The sequence below is a fragment of the Aulostomus chinensis genome, chromosome 4 (genome assembly GCF_037954235.1).
Source record: "Aulostomus chinensis isolate RoL2024-O1b breed Wild chromosome 4, RoL_Achi_v1.0, whole genome shotgun sequence".
In the NCBI taxonomy this organism is placed as follows: domain Eukaryota; kingdom Metazoa; phylum Chordata; class Actinopteri; order Syngnathiformes; family Aulostomidae; genus Aulostomus; species Aulostomus chinensis.
The window spans coordinates 31509767-31524845 of record NC_141323.1 but is presented as its reverse complement, the minus strand read 5'-3'; the positions used below and the strand labels follow the sequence as shown (position 1 = coordinate 31524845).

The 15079-nt window shown below is 44.0% G+C and overlaps 1 non-coding gene across 1 annotated transcript; it reads right to left on the bottom strand.

The window, feature by feature from the left end:
- Positions 1 to 11217: 11217 nt before the first annotated feature.
- Positions 11218 to 11289, bottom strand: trnah-gug (transfer RNA histidin (anticodon GUG)). The gene has a single exon. It is a non-coding gene; the product is annotated as a tRNA-His (tRNA).
- Positions 11290 to 15079: the final 3790 nt, after the last annotated feature.

Here is a 15079-nt window from a genome sequence, read left to right as displayed (position 1 = left end):
AGCTGTGATATGTAGACGGCTGGACTGTGGTTCTGCTGTCTCAACACAGCAGAGAGACGAGTCCTCAGAACGACTCATGTGGTTCATCGACTCTGAGTGTGTTCAGTCTACATCAACACTGAAGGAGTGTGTGAGATCATGGAACTCTTCTGGTTCCTCCATCCTGGAAATGACCTGCTCAGGTAACATTATTGACACTAACAGTCATGTGACTGAGATCCAGGACAAGTTGACTTTGGCTGTTTACATGAACACAAATATTCTTCTATTATTCTGACAATGATGATATCCCATTTTTAACCTTTATTTAACCAGAAGAAACTCCCTGAGTGACTCACATTTGCAGCATCACTCTGATAATGTTCACAAAAACCAAATCAAGCTGCTCAGTTCATCTACTGAGGGCCTTGCTCAAGGGCACCTCAGTGGTTTTCATGAGGGAGGCAGCAGTGCTGCTTGTAGCTCAATCCTGGTGAGACAAAGGTGAAGTGCACTGATGTTTCCAGTAGCTTTTTAATCTGTTCAGCACTCAGCAGGATTTTAACATAATTTACTGTCTGTTTCATCCTTTTCTTCAGGAAAAACCCTCAAGTGCTAAAAGACAGATAAATGAAATTAGCTCTTTTTTTAAACGTCAGATCTGCAACATAAACAATCTTCACAACAACGAACCACAAAAATTAGTCATGTTCACCCATAGTGTGCTCATGTGGTGAGGTAGAGAAGCTAACAAGACTGAGAAACAGTTGTGAGAGAAGCTCCTGTTAGCATAGCCTTCATCTCAACACTCAATCAAGTTCACTGATTCCCATAAATTGACATCAAACAAATGAAACACAGAGTTCCTTGTTCCAGTTCCAGCCAGGAGCTTCAAAATGCTGCCTGCCAGATGTGCAGGAACTTAACTGGATGCTCTTCAATATAAAAGCCTCAACTCCTGAGAATTGCCTTAACAAAATAAAAGCCCACGGGAAATTTTCCCTCAGAAATGGACCGACATTAGAGTCATTTACACTGCTTCTTCCTGCAAATCCTGAGGATTGAACCAGCAACCTTCCAATCACAAGGCAATTTTCTTTCCTTTTGGTAACATGTTAGGGTTGAGGGTTGAGGATTGTGTGGGAGACCCAAATGCAGACAATTTTGGGAGGTGCACAAAAGAGGTTTATTGAAGCTGGGTGACTGGGGGCTGGACGTGGCGTGAGGGCGAAGGCTTGAGACGTGGCGTGAGGGCGGAGACGTGGTGTGAGGGCGGAGACAGGACGTGAGGCTGGAGGCTTGACCGGTGACTGATGAACTTGACAGTATACAAGACAGGACAATCAGCGACGACAGCGACATCATCAACAACAACAACAATGACCCAACAACCTAACAGGGGAAAACACACGGTTTAAATACGAGAGGGGAAACAAGACACAGGTGGTGCAATCAACCAGGTGAGACACATGAGGTAATCACAGGAGGGAGGTCAGGAAGACAGGACATGACTACAAAATAAAACAGGAAGCACGAGATAGGGATCGTGACATAACCAGTGCTCAATTTTGCAAGGGTCCAGAAGGTGATGAAAACCAGAGATTCCAGTTGTGTTCTCTGATTGACACGTGGGATATTAGATGATATAAGATCAACAGGGCGGCTCTATGGGGAAGCAAGATCTGTCTCAAACAAATGTCCTGCCCCCTCAAATCAAAATTTTAGAAGTAAAAAAAAAAACACATTTTGATATACAGACAAGATTGATATATTATGAGTTGACAAAATTATCTGCAGTCGCGGAAAAAATGCAAAAAAAGGTGTGTGATACAGTCTCAGCTTCCTCTCATCTCCCTGTCACTCAGCTGCACGCACATCTGTATTTGTAGAGTCAACTGAGGACCAGCCCGTTTTTCTTCTCACTGTTTGACTCTGTAAGAGAAGTGTTTCTTTCTGGATCCCACAAGCACCACAGTGAGCTGGTCTGCTTCATGGAGCCAACAAAGACCTTCAATGTTGTTGGTTGTCGAGATCTGGATGGATGTTTTATTTTATTCTTTATTTTATTTATTTAGTTATTTTCTATTGATTGGTTTTGTTTTTCAAGACTTGGTGAAGGGATTTTTCTTTAATAACCTGGCCTACCCTTTTTGTTTTGTTGACATTGGCAATCATGATAAGTGTTATTGTTGGGTTTGAATATATTTGATACAGGCCATCCAATGAAGGTAGATGTCAAGATTTAGTTGTTGTCATCCTAAGAAATGTTTTTTTGTTTTTTGTTTTTGTTTTTGTTTTCTTTTTTTAAATTTTGCCCCGAGGTATTGCCACCTCAAAAGGGTCAGGGGGTTTGTGGGCCTCAGTGACCTGAAGAGTTACACCAGCAGAAGCTTAGCCTTCAGGTGGGACAAGTTGGACCAAGTCGGACCGGTCTTAGGGTAAAGGTCTGATAAAGAGCAATCAAACTACATGATAATATCAGTTATCCAGAGAACCACCTACCCCCCCCCCCGCCCCAACACCGCCACCACACCATTTTCCCACATGTGTTGCCACCCTTTGCCCCCTTCACATTTCTATCTGCCCCCTTATATGTGACTGTCTAGAACCGGCCCTGTTGGATCACATGAATTATTTCAAGGAGGATAAATTCCTTGGAAATCTGTGTCTTCCTGTCTCATTTCCAGGGTTTGCTAGTTAACATGTCAGAGGCATGAACAGGTGAGTTCATGTTGACATGAATTCATTCTCATCATGAATCTGCCTCTTGTTGTCTTTTTCAGAGTCTGTCAGGCTGGTGGACGGGTCGGACCTTTGCTCTGGCAGACTGGAGGAGAAATCTAACCAGCTGTGGTCCTCGTGTGTGAAGAGGACTTTGACATGCAGGATGCAGAGGTGCTGTGTGGAGAGCTGAGATGTGGGACACCTTCAGTCTTGGAGGGGGGACTTTTTGGACCAGCAGAGTCTCCATTCTGGACTCAGGCGTTCCAGTGTGAGGGCCATGAATCTTCCCTCCTGGACTGTGGACGCTCAGGGTCTGGAAACACCTGCTCACCTGGCAAATCAGTTGGACTCATCTGCTCAGGTGGAGCTTTGGTTCAGGTCCTCCTCCGTCCTGTTGCATATTCATGTATTAATGATGCTCTTGTCTCTGCTCAGATGCTGATGATGTCAGGTTGGTGGGAGGAGCAAACCACTGTGCTGGTAGACTGGAGGTGAAACACCTGGGAGAGTGGAGAGCAGCAGAGACAGGCCGGTCCTGGACCCTGAAGGAAACAGCTGTGATATGTAGACGGCTGGACTGTGGTTCTGCTGTCTCAACACAGCAGAGAGACGAGTCCTCAGAACGACTCATGTGGTTCATCAACTCTGAGTGTGTTCAGTCTACATCAACACTGAAGGAGTGTGTGAGATCACGGAACTCTTCTGGTTCCACCATCCAGGAAATCACCTGCTCAGGTAACATTATTGACACTAACAGTCATGTGACTGAGATCCAGGACAAGTTGTCTTTGGCTGTTTACATGAACACAAATATTCCTCTGTTATTCTGACAATGATGAGATCCTGAATTTGATGAGGGTCATGTTGATGATGTGAAATACGGAATCCAGATGTTTCACTTTAAGCAGAGAGACCAAGTTGTCTCAAATACGAGTGTGTGTGTGTGTGTGTGTGTGTGTGTGTGTGTGTGTGTGTGTGTGTGTGTGTGTGTGTGTGTGTGTGTGTGTTTTGGGGGTTCAGCCTCATCAAGCAATAACAAGAGGAAGGTGAGTCAGGAAGGGAAGTTTCATGGTTCTTGTTTTTGCCGATGAGTTTAAGCAGGATTAGTAGCTGAGAAAAATGGGTGAATATTAGAATGATGATTTCCTGATGTCTCCACAGAGTCTGTCAGGCTGGTGGGGGGGTCCAGTCTGTGCTCAGGCAGACTGGAGGTGAAGTCTAACCAGTCATGGTCCTCTGTGTGTGAGGAGGATTTTGGCCTGCAGGATGCAGAGGTGGTGTGTAGAGAGTTGGGGTGTGGGGCTCCGTCCCTCCTCCACGGGGGCCCGTATACAGACATGGAGACCCCAGTCATGGCAGCAAAGTTCCAGTGTGGTGGAGATGAATCTGCTCTGCTAAACTGTGGAAGGTCTGGCTCAGTGAGGAAGACCTGCTTACCTGGGAAAAGCGTTGGCCTCGTCTGCTCAGGTGAAGGTCATAGATCTGCTTCATCCCACTGCTTTGCTTCTACCACTCATGATTCCTGTGTCTGCTCAGAGCCTGATGGAGTCAGGATGGTGGGAGAGCCCAGTCGCTGTGCTGGGACCCTGGAGATCAAACACCAGGGAGAGTGGAGACCAGCGGCCCCTGGGGGTCCTGAATGGCTCCACCAGTCTGCCTCTGCAGTGTGTAGACGGATGAATTGTGGCTCTGCTGCTTTAACAAATAAAAGACAGAACTCGCGATCCAGGCCTGTGTGGTGGATCAGGTCTTCTTGTGTCCAGTCAGCATCTGGACTGAGGGAGTGTGTAGTGGAGACTGATGAAGTTCATCGTGCTACCAGTCTGATGGTGGTGTGCTCAGGTAAAACTGGACATTCCAAACAAGCTGCTGCTTCCTCGATGACACCAGCACATCTGCTGATTCAGCCTTTCTTCTGCTCCCCCCTCCACAGATTTGCTGGTCCAGCCAAACATCTCCTTCTCTGCCTTCACTGACGGCGTCTCTAAGGTGAGGCAGCAGGAGACTCTGCTGCTCCGGGGCTCCAACTTCACCATCAGTTGCTCTGTTGAACCACAGTACCCAGGAGGCCTGTTCCAGCTCATCTTCTCCACCTCCAGCACGGCACAGAACTACACCCTACCAGCGCTCAAGCACTCCGCCCAGTTCCTGTTCTCAGCAGCAGACCACACCCACCGAGGGAACTACAAATGTCTTTATCACCTGTCCCATGTTTTCCCCCATCACTTCTCCTCTGAGAGCCAGGAGCTCCACCTCATCATAGCAGGTGACAACAGGACCAGCTGGAGTCAGACAGAAGAATGTGACCCTGACTACATTTACATGCACTTTCTACTCCTCTGTTCTCCTGCTTCTTGTTTTTAGCCTGAAAATGACAACATTCTGATGAAGCTGTTTACATGACTATGGAAAATAGTCCAGCTAGCTAATTCTAACTAGCTAGGCTAGTCTGAGAGATGAAGGGCGGAGCTAAAGTTCACTGTCAAATTGATCATTTTCTTGATAGTCCAACAGGCTCCTTAAGAACAACTTTGGACTCAAATGCCCCGTTAAAAAAGAAATCTATAAGTCCAAGGAAACAAGCACCTTGGTACAATTCAGAAAGCAGACACCTGTAAAGTGTCATGAGATAACTTTTGTTGTGATTTGGTGCAAGATAGATAAAACTGACTTGACTTGTCATTTGTTTGTCTCCCATCCAGTTAAAGTGTCTCACACTGTGAGACTCTACAGTTTTAATTCCTCCTGAAGTTCATTCATGACAGAAAAGCCTCAAACCTAAATAATATTGGTCTGTCCTACGTTTTCATTGAGAAATGCTCAGTTTTGAAAACCCACCCAGAATAAACTCTTTCTAGAATCCTGATTAAATCTGGACTGTTGTCATTTTCAGAATAACAGTGGAACGATGGCGGACGTGTAAAAATAGTCTGTGTTAATGAATCCACCAACCTTCTGGGAAATATGCTTCTTGTCCATCATCCCCAGAACCAGACAAGGAGACAGAGACTCTCCTCTAGGGAGCTGAGACCCTCGCTAGTTAGCTTAGCACATTGAATCGTAGCGGTTGGGAAGTGTTAGCAAGTGTTAATAGTTTCTCCAGAAACATTTGTTCGTCCTATCATTTGCTCACGTGAAGGTCCCACTTCAAACTCAGTGTCAGAACGAACCAGACAGGAAATGATCTCGTTGCAAGAGGCCCCAGACTTGAACTGGACAGTTTGAACAAACAGGAAACAAAGAGAGAGGAAACTGCATGAGGTTCAACACGTTGGTGAAATCAAACCAAGAATGTTGTAATTACATGTTCTGTGTGTCCATGAGGGAGCTGAGACCAGCAGAGACCAGCAGACCATGAGTTAGCTTAGCATAATGAATGGTAGTGAGTGGGAAGTGTTAGCATCAACTGTCTCAGGATCATGATGTTGGTTTGTCCTGCAGTCCTCCTCCTCCTCCTCCTCCTCCTCCTCCTCCTCACCCTCTCTTCCAATGTCGGCCATGATCAGTAGCAGCAGTCGCTCTCCTGCTCCAACAAACATTTGGTTTTGGTGGCCAAATCACTGCTCCCAGTCAGGAAAGTAGTCCCAGCTACGTGTCTGATTCTAAAATTAGAATGTCTGTTAAAAGTGATCCACAAGCCCAGATATATGAATGCAGGTGTAGCGGCTCCAGACTGAGGGGTATCTGGACGCTACATGTGATACCCAGGATGAAGACTGAGGATCAATGAAGAGAGAAACGATGGATGAACGTCTTCTCAAGTCCGTTTGATTTCTGAGGCTTCGTTGGGCCTGTGGGAAAAATCTCTCAGCCTAACCCACGTAAGCGTCAGAGCTCCACCTACTGGTCAGGTGGAATAAATTCAAAAAATAGGGGGTGTCTGTTTTATGTGAAAACACATGAAATAACAACATTTTCTGTCTGTTTATATTAAAACTTCTATTTTGTTTTTTTTTCAGTTCCTTCCACAGGCAACGACTGTTTGGGACTTTTATGCTAACACTTCCCACCTCCTACCATTCATTGTGCTAAGCTAACTAGCATGAGTCTCAGCTCCTAGAGAAGGGTCTCCATCTTCTAGTCTGGCTCTGGGGATGATGGACAATCAGAGACTTCTCCTAAAAGTTAGCGTGTTCCTTTAACATGCAGCCTTCCATCAAGAACCTTCAACCATCAACATGTCTGTGGTGGTCAGTGGTGATGTCATTGATCAAATGTGATGATTCTAAATGTTTTTCAGTGCCTTTAAGTGATTTCATCATCAGAGCGTTCATCCACCATCCGATCCTGGGGTCATGTGCTGTCTTCTTCTACCGCTACTTCAAGGTAACACGACGTAGCTTCATGGTCCTTGGCTATGAGCAGTTGTTTCAGCAGCAACTGGAGGTCTGAGCTGTCGTGTCTTCCAGGCCAAAATGGAGCGGCAGGCAGGACACCAGGAGAACATTGAACTCAATGCTGGTGATGCTACAGAGGAAGGCTTGGTTGATGAAGAGGCTGGAGTTCACCACCAAGACACCACGGACGTGTGACTGCAGCGCCGCCACAACTGAGCTCCAGGCTTCTTCTGCTTTCACCGTGATGATGTTTAAAGCAACAGGACGTCTCCTCATTGCAGTCTTGTAGTTTTCCTCATGTTTTCATGATCGTCCATCTCTGTTCTCAAGGTCAAGTCTCAGTTCTGGCCTGTTTTATCAGATAGATCAAAGGTTATTGAAGGTCCCTGAAATGAAAACTCCATGTTCTCAGTTCTGATCCTGCATCTCTGTGGTCATGGCTCATTTATCTCTCCACACTTGACAAACCAAAAACTTTTCCAGTGTTTTTACATCAAACTCCCAGTTTTTCTTTTTTTCTCTTCCTGTTAAAACAATTCAAACATTTGAGGACTCATCCTTCCCTCAGTGGTGTCGACTCATTTTCCATCCAATGGAAACGTCTCCTCAGATTTGGATGCTCCTCCCCCATCCACCACGTGATGCACTGTGGCCCCAAAATACTTTTTTCCCATAAACATCCAAGAAGAAGTGGCTGCAAAACATTGGATTGATTGTTTTAGTCTCTACAGCCCAAACTGACTCGTTCCACTGACAGAATAAAACTGATGGAAAGTCTGAAGGGACCATGATTCCATTTTTGTACCCACTTTTTTTAGCAGCAAGCTAACCACAAGTAGCCAGAGCAGGTCAAGTGAACATGTTCTGCTGTGCGGGGGTGCGTTCACTGCTTCTGGCTCATGTAGAGGTCACATCCTGTCACATGACCCATGAGGACAGAGGTTCTGTTCATCATCAGAACTGTTGAGGAGCCGTCTGAGCACATTTTGTTGAAAAATAATCACAAAATCAACTTTAAACAAGTTCCCATCTACCAGCATAGCAGAGATCAGCTCATGGTCCAATACTGGGCCTCCTCCTGATTAGTAGGCTGGATTTTTACAGTGAACATTTGAAGTCACCAAATGAGAGATGGAAACAAAATGAAGTCCAGTTTGATGCTGGAAAACCACTTCTTTGACAAAACTGTGTTTTTCTCAGCTTTCGTTAAAAAAATGACAGTTTTTCATGAAACCATCCTTCATTCAGGTGTTGATGAAAAATATAAGAGACTCACTGACAACAAATCTTTTGAAATGAAAACAGACACCTTGGTCTTTGTTCTGATGAGCTCTGATGTTGTTCAACTGTTGGTCTCTGAGCCTCAGCACCCCTGCCTGTTTGAAGGCGTATTCTGTCCAAGTAGAGCTCATGATGTGTTCATCTGACCAAAATAAAAATGGATGAAAATGTCAAGAATCTCCCTCCCAAATGTGATGTCTTCCACTGAAACAACTCTGGAACATTGAGAGGTTTCCTCCTCCAACAGTCCTGTCTTCTTACCAGCTTTGCTTTCTCACTACTGTTCAGTGTTGGAGAGATTTTGTTCTGTGACACCTGTGAGGAAGAGACTTCTATTCTTCTTTATGATGTCATGACCTGATTTCTGGAGTGAAAGTAGTTAGTGTGATGTCATAATGAGCTCCATGATTTTCTGTTATTTTTGGGAAGAGTTTCATTGTTTCACCTGTACATGCGTAGTTACACCAGAAGGGGGCAGTTTAGCTCATAGAGTGCTTGGTGACATGAAAAATCTGTAAAAAAAGAAGTGTTCTTTTTCTGCGGTGGTTCTGCTGATGCTTCCAGTTCTTGCCAATGCTGAAGTAATAAAAGAAGGTGTTGTCCAGCAATGCTGTCTGTCTTCATGGTGTCTCATTGACTCCTTCATCTACATATCAGGCCACAGCAACAGTGCTGTCCCTCACTACACAACATTGACACTGAGATTCCCACTAATGATGAGTCAGCACATCCTGACTGTTATGATGACCTCAGCCTGAATGCTCCTCCTTCTTGAGATGCCAGACCTCAAAGGACTCCAGTTTGACTCAGAGTCACTTCTTCTTCTCTTGGACAAATAAATGGATGAACAAACACTAACATATCAATCATGATTTAAACCCACTGGCAAAACCAATGTTTCCACTTTGTTGATTTTTACAATTTCCTTTAATAAATACAAGTGGGTGGAGCCCAGATGGTCCAAACCTGTTTCCTGTCTCCTGTCATTGTGGAGAGTCTCTGTTCTGTCCTGCTGCTGTCCAGTTGTCTCAACTGAGCCAACTCAGACTCACACCCCCTTCATCAAAACATGACGTTTGGTCGAGTCCTGTCACATCAACAGGTGACGTGGAGGAAGTCATCAGGAGACACGGCGATGTACAGCTATGTGACATCAGCAGAACTGTGGAAGTTTATACTGAGTCTCCTGATGACAAGTGGCAGTATAGAGATATTAAAGAGAGTCTGAGCTAAAACTGAACCTTGGGGAACTTCAACCTTTGATCTCAGAGTTTTGTGTTTGATCTTAGAATTCCTTCTTTGATCTCACCTTGATTTCTCAATGATTTCTTTGTGGACACAAATTGTCTTTGATCTCTCAGTCTTCTTCTGTAACCTCACCAGTTGAAGCTTTCTCACCGCTTGGATCTCATTTTTCTGACATCTCTGAGCTTGTTTCCTATCCCCCTGTCTCATATTGATGAGGTCATACAGCCTGATGATGTCTATGGTTCTCCTTTGAGTGGTTCCTTCTGGGAGAGTTCTCTCTCTGTAACTTGTGTGTGTGTTTGGTCGTATCCTGTTTCTCCTTGACAGCACTTTAGTGTTTTTACCACTGGTGTCTCATCTGTGATTCACCTTTTATTTTACTGTTTTGTCAAAGATGAAGGTGTGTTTGTTGTCATTCATTAATCATGTGATTGCTCATGTGACTGTGGTCACGTGTATGCCAGATGGCGCTGTTCTTTTCTTTTGCAGATGAAGCGCTTGTAACGTCTCTCACTCTGATCACTTCATGCTATTGAAGTTACTCAGATGTAGCCTAACTAGCTCAGTCAGTAGAGCATGAGATGCTTAATCCCAGGATTGTGGGTTCAAGCCCCATGTTGGACATTCATCTTGAACATCACTGCTTGTCCTCTCACTTTTTGCAGCTGTGGGAGCTTTGATTGTGAAAATTGATTCTGCAAAGACCTGCCGTGAGGCTGGGCTCTCCTCTGTATTTGGTTGCTAGGAACCTGAATCAGTCCTCAGTGGAGCGGTGCTGCTGAGGCTGAGTGAGGCTTGAGTGAGGGACTGAGCAGGAGCAAACAGGTTCAAGCAGGTTCAGGCAAACTCCACTCAGTCCACCAACATCAAAGCAGAGGAACTGAGTTCATCGAACAAAATGATTCATATCATCTCCACTTGGAATGCCCTGGAACTACAAGTACACTTAAAATGGCTGACTTATGACAACAGAAGGAACTTTGAAGTAGATTTGATTTATTTCAGTCAGTGACAGTTTTTTTTTTCAAGAATTTAGTTCAGGTAACTTCATTGTTTTACTAAGATGAGCTTAATGTTATAACATTGAAACAAGATCGAAAATATAGTAAATATAGTGGAATATATTGGAAAATATCCTGCAATATATTAAATATTATATTTCCATCCATCCATGTTCTTCTGTCTCACACGTGAAAGCCACTGGGATAAGGGTTATTTTAAAGCTCTAGAATATCTTGTGAATATCTGGAGCTTAATTCCAGCAGCAGACCTCCTCAGGTGATGGAATTTATATTTGACATGTTTACCATTAAATGAGACACATTTGCAGTCCATTGAAATCTACTTGTGTTCATGGTGAGTTGATTTCAAAACATGAGCTGACAGAATCTACGTTTAGGGAGGAACCACCATATCCAGGGGTCTGGACCTTTTTGTAGTCAGAACCATCAAAGTAGCAGACATTAGCATTGAGAAGAAACTGATACCTGGAGCCTACTTTTGGGTCTGGTCAAGTGATAACAAAACAGTATCACATCATTGTCAGACTGACGCCTGCTCAACACTGACCAAACACCGCCCTGTTGCATTGTGGGAAATTTCAGCTTGGTTTGTGTCCATCAGTGCACACAAGAAATTTGTCTCATGCTGCCGTGACCCGGATTCGAACCGGGGTTGCTGCGGCCACAACACAGAGTACTAACCACTATACGATCACGGCCTCCTCAACAGCAGATTGAGCTTCCATTTCTTTGTCTCAGGTGAGATCAAAGAAAGAATTCTAAGATCAAACACAAAACTCTGAGATCAAAGGTTGAAGTTCCTCAAGGTTCAATTTTAGCTCAGACCCTCTTCAAGGTGGAACCAGCAGAGGAGCTCAGTAGAGACAACTGGACAGCAGCAGGACAGAACAAAGGCTCTCCACAATGGCAGGAGACAGGAAACAGGTTTGGACCATCTGGGCTTCTGTCCACTTTGATGGTTTTTAAAACATTGAAGGAATTTGTAAAAAATCAACATTGTGTTTAAATCATGATTTCTAGTTGAGTGTGTTTGCTCATCTGTTCCAGAAGCTTCTTCTAGAGTTGACCCTGAATGAGTGGAGGGACCTTTTTGATCATCAGGACTGCTTTTTGATGCCCTGATGGTGCATCGGGGTCATCATGGTCCTCCACCATCTGCAGGGGTTCCAGGACTGTTGTGGTGTTTGTGGGAACTGCAGGGAGAAGCTGAGACCTGGAGAGGAAGTCCTGGACACCAGCAGACCTCTCAACACCTGCAGCATTTTTTCAGCTCCACCAAACCCAACATTCACTGCCTCCTCATCATCTGGGCATCAAAAGCAGCTCAGACCTGCTGCAGCTCAGAGACCTCAGCCATTTTTAGGATGTCTCAATGATTCTCCTTCACATGATTTTCATTCAGAAACAATGGAATTGTCAAATACCACAACAGTTTTCAGCTTGCTGGTAAACAGTATTTCAACTTCCATTCCACTGTGTAATGGCAGTGACTGATGTGTACTATATGCAGTACTAATCAAGTACATTCCTGACTGAAACTTTATTTCCAATTATAGGAAGGATAAGAATGTTGAAATGGACCAACCAGGAATAGAATCTCAAGTCATGTCAACTTTACTGAGCAGCACTCAGTTAATTTCAGGAAACACAAGACATTTTTACCACATGTCAATGAAGTAGTCAGCAAAATAAATATGACACTAAACAGTAGTTGAGGGAGAGCAGAGCTGGAAATAAGACATTACTGGGAGGGGAATAAATCTAAAACATGCAGAACCAGAACACAGCCACAGCTTTCTGTCATTTTCTGTCTCAAATACTTGACAAGTTTCAACTTGGTCCAAAACCTGCTCACCTCTCTGGGTGTCAAGTGTGTCTGCACCGTCTGACCAAACTGCATCAATTGTATGAGTCTTATTTCCTGCAGATGAACTCTGGGCAGTGTTGATTGCAAGAAGAAAAAAAAGTGGAAAAATAATGGAGTCTTTGCCAGAAGTTCCTTCTGGCTCAGGCCCTCAAAAGTGCTGTAAAGTCACGTTAGAACCAAGCTCTGGACCAAAGTCTGGTGCTTTTTCAATTTTCAGTCAGTGAGTAATGTTCTATTCATTTATGTAACTCTATCTCACATTGATACAGAGAGTTGTTTTTAATCTTTTAAATCATGTGACCATCATTATAACAGCTGTTGACCTTGTTTGAACTATTTGATGGTGCTAAATATTGCCAGCTTGCTAACATTAACTAGCTAACGTTAGCTAGCTAGCTAATATTATTTTCTAACTTCAGGACTAAATTTGGGATTGATTGTGGAAATTGTTCACTTCATCTTTGTGAGCCCAAGGTTTTGTATTGATGATGTCATTGTAACTGCCTTTCTGATTCTTTGCATACATAAAATTCAAATACAAATGTTAGCCTGCTCTTGTTTGTTCCCTCAGCTGCAGGTTTGACCACTGGTAGCTCAGCTAACTGTTAACCCATGAATGTTTAATTGTGTGAATTTTTCCTTTTAGTTTTCCATGATGGAAGACAACTCAACACAGGTGGTTTCATCACTTTCAGTTGTCTGAAGATTGGAGCACCACGAACCCAGAGGCTGATTCCTGAAACCATCAATAAAACTCTGCATTCACTTCTTCTGAATGTTAATTGATGATGTTTTGATTTCTTCTTCTAGAATCATCTGAACAAACCCTCCCTCAACACAGTGAAGCAAAACTCTTTGGCCTTCATCTGACAGGATGAGTTTCTTTTCCCAGTGATTCCATTGATAAAGTGAAAGCTTTGCAGCTCTCACTGGAAAGTCCTGAGGCTCGTCCCATTCTGAAGCAGGCAGTTGCTCCCTGCCAGCCGACACTTTCACTCTCTTGTGTAGGAGTGAAGAACAAAATCAAAATAAAGAATCATCACTCTTTCATTGGGGCTCCTTTCTCCTTGTTCTGATACAGAAATTCAACAGCTTCTATCATTTAGTTTCCAGGAAATGTTGATGACACACTGGGATTTTTTGTTCTCCTGCTGTCACTGTCAAGTGCCAGCTGAACATGTGAGAGGTAGCAGGAGCCATGCATGTGTTCATGTTTACAGCAGACAAGGAGGAAACCTTGGAGGATTTCAGGGACTTTTAGCAGTGGTTCACACTTCAGGTGTGAAAGCTTCTCAGTATAAAACTTGAAGTGAGCGAGCCAGGAGTTGAACCTAGAATCTTCTGACAGTAGTCAGTCATGCTATCCATTGCACCACCAGCCCTGTGTAAACCTCTTAATGTTCATGTGTACTTGATTTTATAGACAATCCAAACGATCTGGTGGCCACGCCTCTTGTCCGAAGGCTGCTGGGATAGGCTCCACCCCCCCACACAAACCTTGACATATAATCAGTGGAGAAAAGGAAATTTATCGACACTCATGACTTCATCCGTTTTGAGAACTGAACTGGATAAAAACTCTGAGAATTCAGGGTAAGGACCAGGAGGGTGGGACACAATAATAGATAGGAGGAAATGTGGAGTCTGGGTTCTTTTCTAGAATGTGACGGCAATGACAGTCCTGCCAAGTGACATCACTGACATAAATGGATGACTTCAGTCACCTGACTGGATGACTTCAGTCACCTGACTGGATGACTTCAGTCACCTGACTGGATGACTTCAGTCACCTGACTGGATGACTTCAGTCACCTGACTGGATGACTTCAGTCACATGACTGGATGACTTCAGTCACCTGACTGGATGACAGTGTAGATGCCAATGTAGAGGTTGGGGAAATAGTCTCTGAGAATCCAGCTTGAACCAAAGCCCTCCTTGTTTTTCAAAAACCCAAACAGCGACCATCAGTCTCCCTCCAATCCTGCACTTGGGTTCAATGTTGCTGTTCCATTTTGCAGCAGTAGGTGTCGCTGTGATACCAGGTTCAGTTCAAGATTCCCAACTCCAGCTCATGTTTGTGTCCTCAGTGGCAGGGTAAAATGGTGCTTCAGTGGATCATGTGGATCAACTCATGTCTGTCCTCACTGCTCCACAGGTCTGTCAAATGTTCTGTAAAATAGTTTGACCACAGCAGAGATGCTAGATTAGGAGTTGATGGGAGTTGTTGCAGATACCAGTGTCCAAAGTCCAGCTTGAACCCAGTTTGTGCCACTTATTTGTCAAGCTAGCAGAGATTCTTTTCACTGCCAAGCTAAAGTGACTTCTGTCAACAAAGGTAAACACACAAAAGGATATTTCTACTGTCAGTTCAAGATTTTTCTAACTCCTTTTTCATAGCTTCAACCTTCCTCTTGTGTTAGCTTTCTGTTCCCATCTCTTATGTTAACGGTCAGTTTTGACCCACATCTTCAATCAGCTGTCAAATAAACTAAAAACAATTTTCTATCATCCATGTTGTTTCCCATCTCTTGGTTACCTTGTTAGGCTTCCTTATGCATGGAAATATTGATTTGAATATTTTGTTGTGGGCCTCTGGACCTTTTTTTAGTCAGTAAACCCT